Source organism: Sceloporus occidentalis, unplaced genomic scaffold (assembly GCF_023333645.1).
Source record: "Sceloporus occidentalis isolate IW3139 unplaced genomic scaffold, rSceOcc1.0.p SCAF_2, whole genome shotgun sequence".
Lineage (NCBI taxonomy): Eukaryota > Metazoa > Chordata > Lepidosauria > Squamata > Phrynosomatidae > Sceloporus > Sceloporus occidentalis.
Window position 1 is genome coordinate 187,780,122 of NW_028316982.1, and position 17,874 is coordinate 187,797,995.

A 17,874-nucleotide genomic window follows, 5' to 3' on the forward strand; every position below is an offset into this window, starting at 1 on the left:
CTCTGGCATAGTCTAATTTATTCAAGAGATCCTCTGATCTCCAGGAGGACTTCATGGATAGAGAAAGGTAGGTAGAAAGGCAAGTTTTGCAACTTTTTTTTTTTTTTTACATAAATGCTTCTTAAGATTCAAGACACAGTCTTTGTTTGAACATTTGATACAAATGTAAGGCAGTATAATGTTAGGAATTATTTTTTTTTGTACTAGCTATGCTAGGAGAAAGGTGGGGTATTAAATAAACAAACTACAGCGCAGGACAGGCCATCCAAAAAGGACGGTGTCCCGGCGCCTAGTTTTAGTCCGCAGGGAAGCCGCAGCCTCCAGACCGCAGGACTTCCCCACGGACCAAAAAGAACTCATGGAATCATAGAATCGGAGAGTTGGAACAGACCACAAGGGCCATGCAGTCCAACCCCCTGCCATGCAGGAACTCCCAATCAAAGCATCCCTGACAGATGGCCATCCAGCCTCTGCTTAAAGACCTCCAAGGAAGGAGACTCCACTACACTCCACGAGAGTTTGTTCCACTGTCGAACAGTCCTTACTGTCAAGAAGTTCCTCCTAATGTTGAGGTGAAATCTCTTTTCCTGCAGCTTGGATCTAGGGATGTAAAGAATATTCTCCAAAATTCGAAAATTAGGAGAAATATGCCTAATTCGACAATTTCGATAACATTTTAGAGAGGAGAAATTCTGAGCAGTTCTCAATCAATGAGTAAGAATTTTGATTGCTAGTCATTTCGAAATGAAATGGAGAGAAGAAACCTTCATCTGACTCTCGATGGCCACTATTTGCATATTTTGTGTAAGAAAAGCTACCATTCATCCTGGAGGCTATTTCCTTTGTTAGGGTGATTTGCTCCAACTTTGCTTAATCACAGCTTTGCATTGAAAAACAAAAGAGAACAAAAGGTGAGGCTTCTGCCGGCTGCCCTTTATGCCATGCTCTGAGCCTCTGCCATTCAAAATCTCACAGGAGAGGAGAAGGGTGAAATTTTAGCATTGGATCAAAGATGTGTGCGTAAGCATATAATGCAACATTACACTTTCAGCACAGCTCCACACAGTTTGTCTGTGTGTATATATATATGTGTGTGTGTGTATGTATATATATATATATACATACAAACACACAAAGATGTGTGTGTAAGCATATACATGCAACATTACACTTTCAGCATAGCTCCACACAGTTTGTCTGTGTGTATATATATATGTGTGTGTGTGTGTGTGTGTGTGTGTGTATGTATGTATATATATATATATATATATATATACAAACACACAAAGATGTGTGTGTAAGCATATACATGCAACATTACACTTTCAGCACAGCTCCACACAGTTTGTCTGTGTGAATATATATATGTGTGTGTGTGTATGTATATATATATATACATACAAACACACAAAGATGTGTGTGTAAGCATATACATGCAACATTACACTTTCAGCATAGCTCCACACAGTTTGTCTGTGTGTATATATATGTGTGTGTGTGTGTGTGTGTGTGTGTGTGTATGTATGTGTATATATATATATATATATATACAAACACACAAAGATGTGTGTGTAAGCATATACATGCAACATTACACTTTCAGCACAGCTCCACACAGTTTGTCTGTGTGAATATATATATGTGTGTGTGTGTGTGTGTGTGTGTGTGTGTATGTATATATACAAACACACAAAGATGTGTGTATAAGCATATACATGCAACATTACACTTTCAGCACAGCTCCACACAGTTTGTCTGTGTGTATATATATATGTGTGTGTGTGTGTGTGTGTATGTATATGTATGTGTATATATATATATATATATATATACACACAAACACACAAAGATGTGTGTGTAAGCATATACATGCAACATTACACTTTCACCACAGCTCCACACAGTTTGTCTGTGTGTATATATATGTGTGTGTATATGTATGTATATATATATATATATACACACACACAAACACACAAAGATGTGTGTGCAAGCATATTACATGCAGCGTTACACTTTCGGCTGCTCCACAGTTTGTGTGTGTGTACACACACACACACACACACACACACACAGATGTGTATGTACACATATAAATACGGCTTCACACTTTTGTCAGTAACACTATAAGTGTGTGTGTGTGTGTGGATATTCTGCACTTTCCTTGCCTATTATTATTATTATTATTATTAGACCTTGGCATCACCATGGGAGAGGTGCAGATCCCATGTATTCCTTCATAGCAGAAGGGGGTTGGACTGGATGGTCCTTGAGGGTCCCTTCTAGCATTTCTTGTTGAGGCTGGGCTTTTTTTCCCTTTTGTGTGTGTGCCTTCAGGTTTTTTTAAGCATAGGAATGTTCTTTAAACCTCTGCCAAACTTCCTTTTGAGATGGTAATTGAGTTTGAAATGCAAAGTAATTAGCTTAATTATTCACCCTGTCTTTTATTGTCATTCAGAGAAATCTGTGAAAAATATTTCGCCGGCTGCTGAAAGGGAGAGAAGAAATCACCCTTTGAAAGGGAGATTTGTGGAATGAATATTTTTTAAAAAAGTTCTCCTCAAGCTCTCAATGAACGAGGAGAAAAATATGAGTTTCTCCAATCACTACTTGGATCCATTGTTCTGGGTCCTGTTCTCTGGAGCAGCAGAAAACAAGCTTGCTCCCTCCTCAATATGACACCCCTTCAAATATTTAAACAGGGCTATCATATCAACTCTTAATCGTCTCTTCTCCAGGCTAAATATCCCCAGCTCCCTAAATCGTTCCTCATAGGGCATGGTTTCCAGACCCTTCACCATTTTAATTGCCCTCCTTTGGACACGCTCCAGTTTCTCGATGTACTTTTTGAATTGTGGTGCTCAGAACTGGACACAATATTCCAGGTGGGGCCTGACCAAAGCAGAATACAGTGGCACTATTACTTCTCTTGATCTAGACACTATACTTTTATTGATGCAGTCTAAAATTGCATTGGCCTTTTTAGCTGTTACATCACACTGTTCACTCATGTTCATCTTGTGGTCTACTTGGATTCCAAGATCCCTTTCACATGTAGTCTTGTTCAGCCAGGTGTCCCCCATCCTATATCTGTGCATTTTATTTTTCTGCCCTAAGTGCAGTACCATACATTTCTCCATGTTGAACTTCATTTTGTTAGCTTTGGCCCAGCTTTCAAGTCTATTCAGGTCATTTTGAATTTTGATCCTGTCCTCTGATGTATTAGCTATTCCTCCTAATTTGGTGTCATCTGCAAATTTGATAAGTTTGCTCCCAATTCTGTCATCCAAGTCATTGATAAAGATGTTGAATAACACTGGCCCCAGGACAGAGCCCTGTGGGACCCCACTGGTCACTTCTCTCCAGGATGAAAAAGTGCCATTGTTGAGCACCCTTTGGGTTCGGCCGGTCAACCAGTTACAAATCCATTTAACAGTTACTTTGTCTAGCCCACATTTTATAAGCTTGTTTGCAAGAATGTCATGGGAAACCTTGTCAAAGGCCTTACTGAAATCAAGATATACTATATCCACAGCATTCCCTACATCTACCAAGCTAGTAATTTTATCAAAGAAAGAGATTAGATTTGTCTGGCAAACGAGTTCTTCTTGCGATACCATTATGACGTCGCAGTGCGCCAATGGCACACTTGTGATGTCATAATGGTGCCGCGACATGTGGACGCTATGCATCCGGCACCTAACGATAGCCACCATTTTGACGCCCTTGTAACGTGTGAGGGGCGAGGGGCGTCTAAAAGCGCCACCCCTCACACGTGACGAGGGTGTCCTTTTGTGTCCATCTGGACTGGGACATAGAGTAGAATTTATAGTAGTGTTTAGTTATCAAGATAGTACTGTTGTTGTTGTTGTTGTTATATGCCTTCAAGTCATTTCTGATTTATGGTGGGCCTCAACTGAACCTATCATGACATTTTCTTGGCAAGGCTGAGAGAATGTGATTTGCCCAAGGTCACCCAGTGGGCTCTTATAGCTGAGCCAGGATTTGAATCTTCAGAATTGTTGTCCTATGATCAAACCACTACACCACACTGGCTCGTCACCATTATTTCAATTCTATTCTAGTGGGAACTAACAACAGAATATGACCCAGGGTTTGTGAGCGCTAACCATGATTTCACTCTTAGATGACCTGAAGAACAGATAATTCTAACTCAGTCATTTTAATATATTATAGCAGAGGTATTATGAAACTCTTGTCCGATATTGCCAGAGTGCTCAGGAAATAACGTGAGAACATTTGGCCAATATTCTGATATTATCAATGGTGGAAGCTCACCTAAACTACAGCAGTAATATCTTTGCCCCTCAGCCCATTTCTTCATTTCAATCACTTGTATCATATGTACATGATAAAGCTATTTAATATATTTCAGCTTGCACTAATGGGCAAATGGCCCATGGGCATTCGTGTATTCTCATTGTCTCTTCTCCATCCTGTCAGAGTTTCTGGGTTTATTGATCCCATGATAATATAAACTTGATAATATCATTTGTCTGTATCCCACATTTACCTGTTGACATTTCTTTTGATCATGGTTTCTGCTCACACAGTATCTCCTGTTTACAAAATGTTCCAGCAGGAAAGTTGGCAATCCCCACAAATATAGCAAGTGTCTCAGCTGACTTCCATCTGTGAAAAAAGGAGTCAGTATTTCTTCATCAAACACATGGTTATTGTTAGAGAAAAAGCAAATTTTCGTGTTTCTAGTTAGTACAGTATTATTTTGAATAATTAATATCACTCTCAGTTAATAGGTTTTATCCTTTACCAAGCACTTATTTAACTAGTCTCCTCTGACCACAGAAGATGGTGGTTTACACTTGCAATTGTTAAGTGGGAGGAAGCTTATCATTTGCTTCAAACCTGAGAAGAACAAGGGAAACTAAAAATTTTCTTGTACCAACTGTCATTCAAGACACACACTGACAAGTGCTTTTTTGAGAACTGAATAATGCTTTGCATATAAAGTGAAGTCAGTATTCCCTCTCCTTAGCGCTTCATTTCACATGCTTTAAGGGTTTTGTTATTTATTTTATTTTTTACTGAAAGCTATAATATTTTAGCTTAGATCATGAGCAGTGGGCAAATGCACTATGGAGGGACCAATATTTGTCTCCACAATGGGCTGCAGGTTTGCTTTTTCAGCTAATCATCATCTAAAAATGTGATCTTGAAGAGATTAAAAGTCAATTTGAAGTTCCAGGCATTGGGAGTGATCAGTTTTAGGGATTTTACTGAATATCACCATTCAAGGTGGCATTTTTGACCATTTTATGGGTAATTTTAAAGCCAATTTTAAAACATTTTGGATGGAACCTGGGGGGGATATAAAAGGTTTGATTTTGCATGCTAGCCAAGAGCTTCACTTTTCCCACTAATGGCCTAGGATTTGGTTTTCCTTTAAAATGCCATAAGATTGAGATGTGTATCTTTATGAAGGCCTTCTTACTGTGTTACATTGTTTCTGTGCTATCCACGCTTGCCAGTGCAATAGCTGCAGACAACAATAGCTAACCACTGCTAGATTTAACAAACAAACCAATAAACATACTCAATCTTCCTCCAAATTCATTATAGAAAATATATGTTGTTGTTGTGTGCCTTCAAATCATTTTTGATGTATGGTGACCCTAAGGTGAACATATCATGAGGGTTTTCTTGACAGAGGGAGTTTGCTATTGCCATTCTCTGACGCTGAGAGAGTGTGACTTGCCCAAGGTCACTCAGTGGGTTTCCATGGCCGAGGGAGGATTTGTAGCTTGTTCTTCAGAGTCATAGTCCAATATTCAAACTACTACACCATGCTAGCTCTAGCCTAGAAACTTATGGATTTGAGACTGCTATGGTCGCTTTAGTCAAATTTTAAGCTAAAATTTTCATCTGGCCATTGACAGGGGAAATGTGACCCTGTTGGTGCTCTTGGACCTCTTAGTGGCCTTCAATATCATCGACCATGATATCCTTCTGGAACACTTAGGAGATTTAGGAATCGGGGGCAGTGCACTGCAGTGGTTCGGTTCCTATCTCTCAGGCAGATTCCAGATGGTGATGCTTGGAGACAGTTGCTCTTCTAAAGGAGAGCTAAAATCTGGTGTCCCTCAGGGCGCCATCCTGTCTCCTATGCTATTTAATATTTACATGAAGCCCCTGAGTGAGATCATCCAGAGATGGCAGTGCAGATCCATCAAATTACTACTCTTGAGGCCTTTAAAAAGGCTGTCAAGACAGATCTCTTCCAGCAGGCCTTTCCAGATTAACCTCCCTTTCCACTGATATTGATGGCTCCTGTTTGCCCCTAAAGATGTCTTGCCTCAAATATGTCTATTTCAAATAATTTTAATTAGTGTTTTATATTGCTGTCATTTTTATTTCTAACTTGTTTTTAAAGTAGGAAGAGGGGTTGGGGGTAGGGGATTATGTAGAATTGGTTTTATATGTATTGTGTATTTTACTGCTATTTTTGTGTTATTGTAACCCACTTCCATCCATAGGGAGAGGCAGGATATAAATAATAATAATAATAATAATAATAATAATAATAATTATAAAACATTTTATTTACATAAAACTAAAAAACAAGTTTCTGTTTCACCAGGTTAGAGATACAGTCGGCCCTTCTTATACACAGATTTTTTATACATGAATTCAAGCATACATGGTTTGAAAATGTTCAAAAAAGTATAAATTCAAATATCAAACCTTGATTTTCCATTTTTTTATAAGGGACACCATTTTCCTATGTCATTGTATTTAATGGGATTTGAACATACACGGATTTTGTTATACATGGGGGATCTTGGAACCAAACCCCAGCGGATAACAAGGGTCCACTGTATATACCCTTTCATAGTTTCAGAGAATATATTGTAAAATTGTACAAATACTTCCATAGTTACCTTGAAATCAAGTCTCAACTCTGTACATTGTGTTGTCACTCTTCTCTTTCCCCCCTTTTTCACTGTTTTCTTGTTACCTCGAAGTATGTTACTAATTAAAGTCTGATCAAATGTAAAATTTCTTAAGATGCGTTTGGCATATCATAATCTGCACTCTTTATTGTCTATACCTGCACTTTGTCAATATCGGGTCCCACTCTTTTTCTATTACTGTAATGTCTTTATGAGATAAACGACTAGTTAAAATGTCCATCTCCCTCATTTCAAGAACTTTCTCCCACCATATTTCAAGATTAGATATCTCATGAGTTTTCCAAAATTGGGCTAATGTAGTTCTGGTGGCGGTTACTAAATATAGTAAGATTCTACCATGCTTGATCTTGGTTTGTGTGGAAAGTTTGTCTAACATGTTTAACAAATACATTTCGGGACACATTTCAACATTAATTTGTAACATCTGTTCAATTTCTCTATGTATGGTTTTCCAGTAAAGTTTTAATTTTGGACATTTCCACCATACATGAATCCAAGATCCAGGTGCATTATCACACTTCCAACAAGTTCCTGGGCCTGTTTTGTACATTTTTGCTATTTTATTAGGGGTCAAATGCCACCTATGTTCCATCTTCCAAAATTTTCCCCGAAGACTTTGGGATTTTGTGAATTTCTTTGTTTTTTCACGGGCTGATTTCCAACTGTCCATATATTGTGTGCCCTAAATCAGATGCCCATTTTATCATTGTATCTGTGACAGGTTCTTTCTCCTGTTCCAAATTTCTAAGGAATTTATATAGTTTTGCTATCTTTTTGTTGGCTGTGTCTAATAAAATTTTTGAGAATTCCGAGATTCCTCTTCAAAATCTTGAGGGTTTTTTTTTAATCAATTTTGAATCTTTCTTTAATCTGTAAATAAGGATACCAGTGCACCTTTGGATCTAATTGTTTTAATGCTTCAATAGGTTTAATGCTTCAATAGGTTTCATTTCAAATCTATTTTCTACAGTCTTAAACAGGATGTCTTTGTACGTCAACCATGAGTCAAGCTCTTTCCATCTCCCAATGAATGCTTCTTGAGGGGATAACCAAAGCATCATCATCATCATCATCATCATCATCATTATTATTATTATTATTATTATATTTTCCAGTCCTAAACTAACTAGCCTTACTGGTCTTGGAATCTGAGATAATGTGTTGGAATATGTTCCTGCTATGGTGGATTCTGGCAAGTCTAAATGATTCCTGTATTACTTTTTAAAAGTTCTCACTTTTTATCCATTGATAAAAACATCCCATTAAAAATCAATAGAGGTATTGGCAAATTAGACTTTATTTAAGTAATGTTACTCTGCTCTCAAAGACTGAACTGTGATGCAACCACCTAATTTAGATCACAAAGGAAAGATATGCTTCCTCATTGTGCAGAACTTGTGTAATAATAATCATTAAAAAAACCCAGCCAGCATGAATTATAGTTGAAAGCATTATCCATGAATCTGACGTGAAATATTTAGTATCTGGGGGGAAATAAATACCTGCTGGAGTAATGAGTTAATGTGTATATATGTTTATTACTTTAGTTTTTAGTACTTGATAAGTGGCTTTATTCAATTTTTAATTTCAGACACAGAGTAACTAGTATGACATTAGAACATTTCTTCACCCTTCTCATCACCATTAAAGCAATTTCACACTTTCTTCAATTTCAGAGAGAGGCTATACTTGGAAGTGTTAATTAACCCAAAATCACTGGTAAGATATAGTGAAAAACAGCATATGAAATGCATTTCTTATTCATCACTTTGGACTGAAAGTGTAGGAATATCTATCATATGATATAATATTGTAGCTTTTATATAGGCAACAATTGATGTTCAGAACTTTTCCACAAAAACATATACCTACATTGGGGAACAGAGCATACAAGTGGTATGAAGTCATCTGTGTTGATTCTGAGTGTATCTTTGTACATGCTGGACCTCTCCTTTAATTTTGAATAATCTTGTTTGCAAGGGTAGGTTGGGAGGAGGAAGAGTCTATTTGCATTCACTTGAATTTTTCCAATAAAGAACTTAAATAAAGCAGTATTTTAGAACATGCAAAGGCACAAATATAAGTGGATGTGTCCTTTATACTTCCCCCACCTCAACACTAGAAAGATAAAGCAATGAAAAAATTGTGATAGGGATCAGAGAGTAGGGGCAGCACATATACCATCCTGCCTCGAACATGCATTAGTATTATCTGAATAAGAATTAAGTGAAATGGGGTATTTGAGGATTTTAAGAAACAGACTTGAAATTACATGTGTGGTTACCCCAGGTTGCAGTCTGCATAAAAATACTGTGAATTTGTAACAATGGGAAATAACGAGTAAATATGCAACAAGGAGGAAAAAACTTGTAAATATGTTACTGGCTGGCTCTTGGATGAATGGAGAAATTCTGTTATGGAAGTGGGGCCTGTGTGAATGAGAGGGGGATTTTTAAAAAAATAGTCAGGGGTTTACAGCTGGATGAGGAGACAGACAGTTGGGAGTGAGTGTTTACAGGGTATCTGAATTGATCGAAGCAAAAGATCTGACAACTCTGTTTGAATATAATTGCATTCTTGGAACAAAGTACTGGAACTTGTTAAAGCATTTGCTATGCTACAGGCTATAATAAACCACTTTAATTATCTTGTTGTTTTGTTAACTCTGATGCAGAGTACTATCACCTAATCCAGGAAAGAGGAGACTTGGGGGAACAAGGGCAGGGTAAGTGGAACTGTGGGACCAACCTGGGTAAAGGGGTATTAGAAAAGAGTTGAAGAAATAGGCTTGGCATTACAGGTGCGGTTACCTCAGTTTGCAGTCTGTATGATGTTAGGAGGTTAGTCAGAATAGATGGACATTGCATACTAAATGGATAGAGTCAAACATGGAGGCCACAGCCCTGATCCTGCAGGACCTGAACAGAGCAGTTGAGGACAGTGGGGCTTGGAGGTGTCCCATTCATGGGGTCACCGTGTGTCGAGGTCAACGTGAAGGCAGTGAACAACAAATTGTTAAAGGACAGCAGCTGTCCTGCTATGAGGACAAATTTCGGCAGCATGCCAGAGTAAAAAGTTTTCTTATATTTTGGGACTCATAAAAAAATCAAATAAGTTGACCCATTGTCAAAAACTAGTCAGGTCAGAAAGTCTAGATATGGACAGCAAAACCTCTGGGGCACTTCACATAATTTTTACCAATCTATATTGCTCTTGGCTATTGATTTTGTTTGTTTTCTGTCAATAAACAGTAAATGAATAGGCAAGAGCTCTATAACATGCATTTCTCCCAGCAAATTCTTCCTCCAAATAAACTCATGAGCATTCTTCATTGCCACGGTGACTAAAGATTTGTTATTAGGCAATGACTTACAGTGAAGTAAAAAATGAGTATCACTTGCCCGAATTAAGCTAAATAATGAATTGAGATCAACCTCCAAGTTAAGCCAGCAACCTAGCTTGGCAGGCTATAAAGAGATCTAACACTGAAGATGTTCTAGAGAGATTTTCAAATTAGGGAATAATATGGGACCTCCATGGAAAAACTGGAGTGCAGCTTTTTGCTTTAAACATCTTGAAAGTTGCAGGGAAAAATCTCCCTTTTAAGAAGAAAAAATATTGTATTTGTGCAATGTGGTATTCCTTGCATGATTTCACAGGATTTGCATCAAGTGAACTCATGGAATCAAATCCCTATAAATTAATTTGCTCAAGTCTCTGATTGTTAAAGGGATTATTGATCAGCAGACAATCAATTTTCTCTTAGAAAATACTATAATCCTGGTTTTCAGATAATTTATAATTTGTTAGTTTACTATTCAAGTAGCAGTTTTAATGCTAAGGTGCATCTATTAAAGTAAAACTGCATCATTTCCACAAAGAAGAGCACAAGAACCAACGGCGTGATACATACCTGCGTTTTGTAGCGTGCCGGTGGTGATACTAGGGTTAGGGAGCGCGCACCATTCAGACATTCCCTAACCCTAGTACGAACTCCGTACATCAAAATGGTGGTGCCCTGTACACGTGGGTGCTGCCATTTTGATGCGATGGATCCTGGCGCCTTTGTGATGCCGCAAGTGTAGCCATTGGTGCATTGAGGCATCACAAAGGTGCTGCAAGAAGAACCCGCTTTTTGCTGGGTTCTTTTTGTTCCGTGATGGAACCGCGTGGTTATTCCGCTGCGGCTCCCCCGCGGAGCAAACCAGGATGGCAGGAGACCGCCCTTTTTGGGCGGTCTGTATCCTGCCAATGTTACTTTTTTCATATTTCAAAGAGAATGCCATTCCTATTTTTAAATATTAAAGTAAGTTATCAGCTTTATTAATGTTAACCAAGGGCCACTCTGGACCTTTTGGGAAAGAATATAACTGCTCCAAAGTGTTTCTCTCTGACAGTCATTGGAATATGACCTTCAAAATCAGCCCAATAATTGAACAGTAGATCCAAAGCACAGATGCCCCAAAGTGTGGGAATTACATGAAACATACTTTCAAATCTGCAAGTTCCATCATTCCTTAATTGCCACTTTTTATAGTTTAATAAACAATTATAGGTCTTTGTTGGAACATAGAAGGAAGGATTATAGATGTCCTCACTGTTAGCACAAAAATTAGTATTATCTGGTGTACTTCTTTCTTAAGATTCCAGTGGCAAGTGGAACTTAATGGAACTGATGGGACAAAAGTCTGAATCACCAGAAGTGGAATCAACTACATCTTCTTTGTCATCCACTAATCTCTGTTAAAAGGATGGTGTTGCAGGTGCATTAATGCATGCTTCATCTAATTCACAGAGGCCAAAGTTAATAAGGACAGTATCAAGTGAGCACCTTCTTCTAAAGGTGAATGGAAGATTCTATGTCTGGGCCAAGCTCTGCCCCTTAGGCCCCAAGCTCTCAGCAAATTGGAAGCCTTAAAGAGACAGCTCCCTGACCTGAAGTCTGGCACTTTGTTTCCTGCTTGTGAGTTCATGCTGACTACTTTGATCATATTGGCATGCTCACTTCTGGTGTCACAGAGACAGATGGTCTGTTCCAGCAGTGGGGTTCTGCCCTAAAATTACATACCCTACAATCAGTCTTTGGCAGGAACAGAAGATCAATCTTCTGTTGTCACAATTTTTCAGCAACTTTAAAAAATTCCTAGTTTGTATGTCCTGCTGCCACTTACACCATTTGGCTTCAGATTACATCAACTGCTGCAAAAGCAGTTCAAAATACAAAAATATTTGTACTCAATTAACTCAGCCGGAGGGAGAGGAGAGGAAATGGCAGAATCTTGTCCGCCTTGTCCTCAGGCAAAAACAGACTGCTGCAGCCTCTCCAAGCTTGTGTTTTCTTTCTCATTAATAACTTTTGTGTCTTGGACCACACTCTGATGTTCCTTGGTCACACATGTCCTGGTTTTAATCTGTGAAACTTGGAGAATATTTAGATACTAAAAGTCATCATGGGAATGGAGACAGAATAGAGACAGTGCAGAGTTTAGAAAAGTAACTATTGGGGACTATAACTGCCAAAATCTCCAGCCAACCAGGAGATCCCTATAGTAACTTTTCCTAACTCTCAGAAAGAGGATATAATTTATAAGATTTTCAATCATTCCCCATTCTTGTTCATAGAAAAAATTAGGTATTGAAAATATGACTCCTATAGTAATATGCACTATATTCTCTTGAGCTGCAAGAAGGGATATGTTGTTTTTACCATATAACAAGCCAAGACATTGGTGTTTTGCTTTGGGCTGTTACACTCAAGAGGGTGGCATGACACTGTTTACTCCCAAATGTAACCATGAAGAGAAGCAGGGGAAAACATATTCTTTTAGTAAAATAACTTTCAACATATATTTTATAACAATGACAATTTGTTAAAGTAAAAAGATAATGGTTTGGGATTTTGTTTGTTCATTGAGATATTATTCTAACAAGCTAATTTGTCTAACCTGTGATCTACTGCCTCTGGTATTTTGTTCCTCTCCACCTCTGTAGGTGTTCTGTACCAATCTGTCATGTCTTACATTTGTTTCTGTGGTGAACTCAGGCAAATAATGTTTCTTGTTTTATTAGCTCAGGGCACAGCATAAAATTAATACTTGACCTTGACCCTGTTATTGGTGTGTGTATGTGTGTGTGTGTGTGTGTGTGTGTAGAGAACAGTAAAGAATTTCCAAAGAAGGAGTGATTAATGAGAGAGTTCCCTGGTACTAAACCTACATTTCCCATGAAAAAGAACAATAAAATGCTTTATGCATGAACAAGAACCTTCTGCATGCTTAGAGGTTTGCATGCTTATTTAAGCCCATGGATATGAATCAAGCAAGAAAAAGAATGCAAGAGAGATGGCATTATGGGGTGGGCATCGGAGGGAAAGCAAGAAAGAGGATGCAAAGAGAAGGGAAGGAGAGATGGCATTATGGGGTGGGAATTGGAAGGAAAGCAAGAAAGAGGATGCAAAGAGAAGGGAATCTGAAATGACCCAAAGGCACACAACACAAGCACATAAATGGAGGTTTTTAAATTTGACAAGTTGACAGAATATGTGAATGCTGCCACCAGTTTTTTTTAAAAAAGGAGGGGTAAAATCAACCATTCAGTTGGCCAATAGTTGTAGGACACGTCACCTTTGACGAAAGTGGAAGTGAATTTCATTGACAACAAAGGAGGCTCCATTTTAAAGCGCTATTGCAAATGTGAACTTCAGCAGGGCATATTGCATCGATCAAGGTAAAGGGTATTGCATTGACAGGGGAAGTGTGGCCCTGTTGATGCTCTTGGACAACTCAGCGGCCTTCAGTACCATAGACCATGGTATCCATCTGGAACGCCTGAGAGAGTTGGGAATCGCTGGCTCTGCTTTGCAGTGGCTACGTTCCTACCTCTCGGGCAGATTCCAGATGGTGATGCTGGGGGACAGCTGCTCCTCTAGGAGAGATCTGACATCTGGTGTCCCTCAGGGCACCATTCTGTCCCCCATGCTGTTTAATATTTACATGGAGCCACTGGGTGAGATCATCCGGAGACATGGGGCGGGGTGTTATCAGTATGCTGATGACACCCAAATTTATTTCTCTATGTCTCGGACTGTTTCAGTGACCAAGGAGGGCATCTCCCCCCTGAATGACTGCCTGAAGTCAGTAATGGACTGGATGAGGGAAAATAGACTTAAACTGAATCCAAATAAAACGGAGGTACTCGTGATAGGTAACCCCAATCCGGGCGGGTATGGAGATAAGTTTGCCAGTTCTAGATGGGGTTACACTTCCCCTGAAATACTGTGTCTGCAGCTTGGGGGTACTCCTGAATTCGTTGCTTCAGCTGTCTTCTCAGATTGATGTGACAGCCAGGAGTGCCTGCTATCAGCTTCGGCTGATACGCCAGTTGCACCCCTACCTGGAGCAGCGGGACCTAGAAACGGTTGTACATGCTCTAGTAACCTCTCGCAGTGGTTAAATGCCTGTACTGCAGCCATTCACTCAAGACCACAAGGTTGCGAGTTCAAGACCAGCAAAAGGGCCCAAGCTCGACTCAGGCTTGCATCCTTCCGAGGTCGCTAAAATGAGTACCCAGACTGTTGGGGGCAAATTAGCTTACTTGCTAATTAGCTTACTTGATGTTCACCGCTATGATCTTTGGAATAGCGGTATATAAATAAAACAAATTATTATTATTATTATTTCTGCAATGCGCTCTACATGGGGCAACCTTTGTGCCACATCCGGAAGCTGCAATTGATACAAAACATGGCAGCCAGACTGGTTGCTGGAAAATCCAAGTTCGACCATATTACACCTATTTTAAAATCACTACATTGGCTACCTATTAGCTTCCGGGCACAATACAAGGTGTTGGTTATTACCTATAAAGCCCTACATGGCCGGGTCCAGTCTACTTGAAGGAACGCCTCCTCTCATACAATCCTTCCCGTACACTCCGATCCTCTGGGAAAAACCTTTTACAATGTAGAAAGACCAGACTGGCAGTGACCTCCTGGAGGTCCTTCTCTGTCACCACTCCAAAAGCTTGGAATGACTTGCCGGAAGAGATTCGCCAATTATCCTCACTCGAGGCTTTTAAAAAGGCGACAAAAACCTTTCTCTTCCGGCAGGACTTCCCTGATTGATAATGTCCAGAACCAATTGAATCCCCCTTTTATTGTTTTTCTTATGTGTGATTTGTTTTTAACTTTGATGTATTGTTTGTACTTTTTAAACTTTTTTTTTACTGTTTAATTTTATAGTTGGGAGGGAGGGTTGGGTCGGGGTTTTGTGGGGCTTGTTGTTTTTATTGTTGTATATTGTATTTACTTCATTGTTACCCGCCTTGATCCTCAATTGGAAGAGGCGGGATATAAATAAATATTTATTATTATTATTATTATTATTATTATTATTATTATTAATGGAAACTTCTTTCCGGGGAGATTTGGTACTGGCTTACTGAATTCAACCCAGTTGCACCCAGGGCAAATTCCCCAGTGAGAATGGGACCAAAGATACAAAGAAATATCCAGATCCAGATGGTCCCTGTTCTTAAATAATTCTTAATGTTCTTAAAGAATTCAGAACATAAATTGCTGGTCTCCTGACAAAAATATACAATACATGTTTAAGATTAGCTTCTGAGGCAGAGAACTGAAGAATGGGCAGTGTAATATTTTAAAAAGAAGAAGATTCCGAGGGGATCCAGGAAACTATAGGCTAGTTATAATTGCAGATAAATTGGTAAGGAATGTTATTAGGTACAGAATCTTCAAACATATAGAAGACTAAACCTCACTAGAAAATAATCACTATGCTTACTACAAAGTTAAGTACTATTTTGCTAAGGGTATAGAGTACATTTAAAGTGTTAAAAAACATGTAGGGAAAAATGATCTAGTAGATGTTGTCTACTTGGATTCCCCAAAAGCCTTTGATAAAGTTCCATACCAAAGACACCTTGACAGTAATGGGATAAAGAGGAGATGTTCTCTTACAGTTCAAAAATTGGTTAAAAAATAGAAAGAAAAAAAAAGAGGGGGATGGTCAAATCATGCAATCAAGAGTAGTGGGATTCATCAAAGGATATTTGTTTGTTGTGGCACCAGAGCTCTATTAAAAAGAAGACTAAATATCCCACAAAACTGCAAAACTACAAAACCACAATTCCATAGCATTTATGTAACCCAGGATTTTTCTTGAGACCAATATTTTTGAATGTGTTCATAAGGGATCTGGAACTGGGGCTGAGTAGTAACCAGTTTTGCTCATGACAAAGGTACAGACTGCCAGAAAGCGGTGGCATGGCGCCAATTTTAGGGCTTGGGAGCCCTACCACACACTGGTGGCACCATCATAGTGTGGCTGCCATCCACATGGGGGCCGCCATGATGATGCAGGAGTGACACAGCATCAAAATGTCACTGTGCCGTGCGTGTGTCATCAGTGTGCATGAGTGCACCAATGGTGCAAAATGGCTCCCGGGTTCTTTTTAGTCCTGACAGAGGCCATACTATTTGGTTGGTGCAGTCTCCTTGCAGCATAAAAACAGGAGGCTACAGGCTGCCCTTTCGGGGCAGTCTGTCGAGCCCCTAAATTATTCAGCTCATTGACAGAACAGACGGGCAGGAAAAAGCAGTTCAAAGATGGTTTTTTTGTGGGTTTTTCGGGCTATGTGGCCATGTTCTAGAAGATTTTCTTCCTGACGTTTCACCATCATCTGTGGCTGGCATCTTCAGAGAATGCTTGCCTGGAAAAAGGGGGTCTATATATACTGTGTGAGCCTGGAAATGCTGGAGTGATTTTCATGTGTATTTTGTGCTGATGGCAGGCCTAAGGCTGGGAGGGTTATGCAAAAGAGGATTAATGTCTGCTAATTGGTTTTCATTATACTTGCCTGGAAAATATATAGACCCCCTTTTTCCAGGCAAGCATTCTCTGAAGATGCCAGCCACAGATGCTGGCAAAACATCAGGAAGAACATCTTCTAGAACATGGCCACGTAGCCTGAAAAACCCACAAATAACCATGGATGCCAGCCATGAAAGCCTTCGACTTCACAGTTCAACAATGCTTTTTCCAAAAGCAGTTTGAAAACCCACTGTCAGCACCAACCATGGCCAAGGCAGTTTGAATGCACATGACCCAACCACACACCACTGGCTAATTTTTTTTTTTTTGGTAATATCCTCACTACATCCTGTATAACTTTCCCTGGCATTCCTATAGAGCAGGGATGGGCAACCATTTGGAGTTCATTGGTTCTCTTACAGGACCTGGGGGGGGGGGGGCACACCTTCCTGACACACCTCCCAAAATTTTTGAAATTGAAGGATGGGGCACATTTCACCACATATCTGAACATTTGGGAAAAGTTGAAATAATAATAATAATAATAATAATAATAATAATAATAAGAAGAAGAAGAAGTCAAAAGTCAACATCTGGGTCATTTCTTGTGGGAAAGAAGCCTTCCTTGTGTTGAAAACTAATGGGGGAGTGGAACATGCTAAAATGATTTTTTTTACATAGACTCTTAGATCTCTGTGAATGGCTATTGTGTTTTATTGCATGCTCATGATCTGTTCCTGCCTTCACATCCAACATAAGTTCACCTTTATTAGGAGATATTTTCCTTTGGTATAAATATTTAAACTATCAGATTTGATATCTATTAATAATTTATGTAATTTTAAAAGTGGTTAATAACATGAGGGAAGGGGAAAAATAAGATCACTTAATTCTTATGAGACAAAGATATTGTTTATGTGCTACGTCCTAAGTATAGATACCATCAGAACCCAGATCTTTTAATGTGAAACATGCAATACATTAACACAGTGATGTTATACACCAGTGTTGAAAGTTCTAATTAGAAGATTGCATGAAATTGCACACTAAGTAGGTTGACTAGAGATAGAAATAAGCAATATCTATAAAAA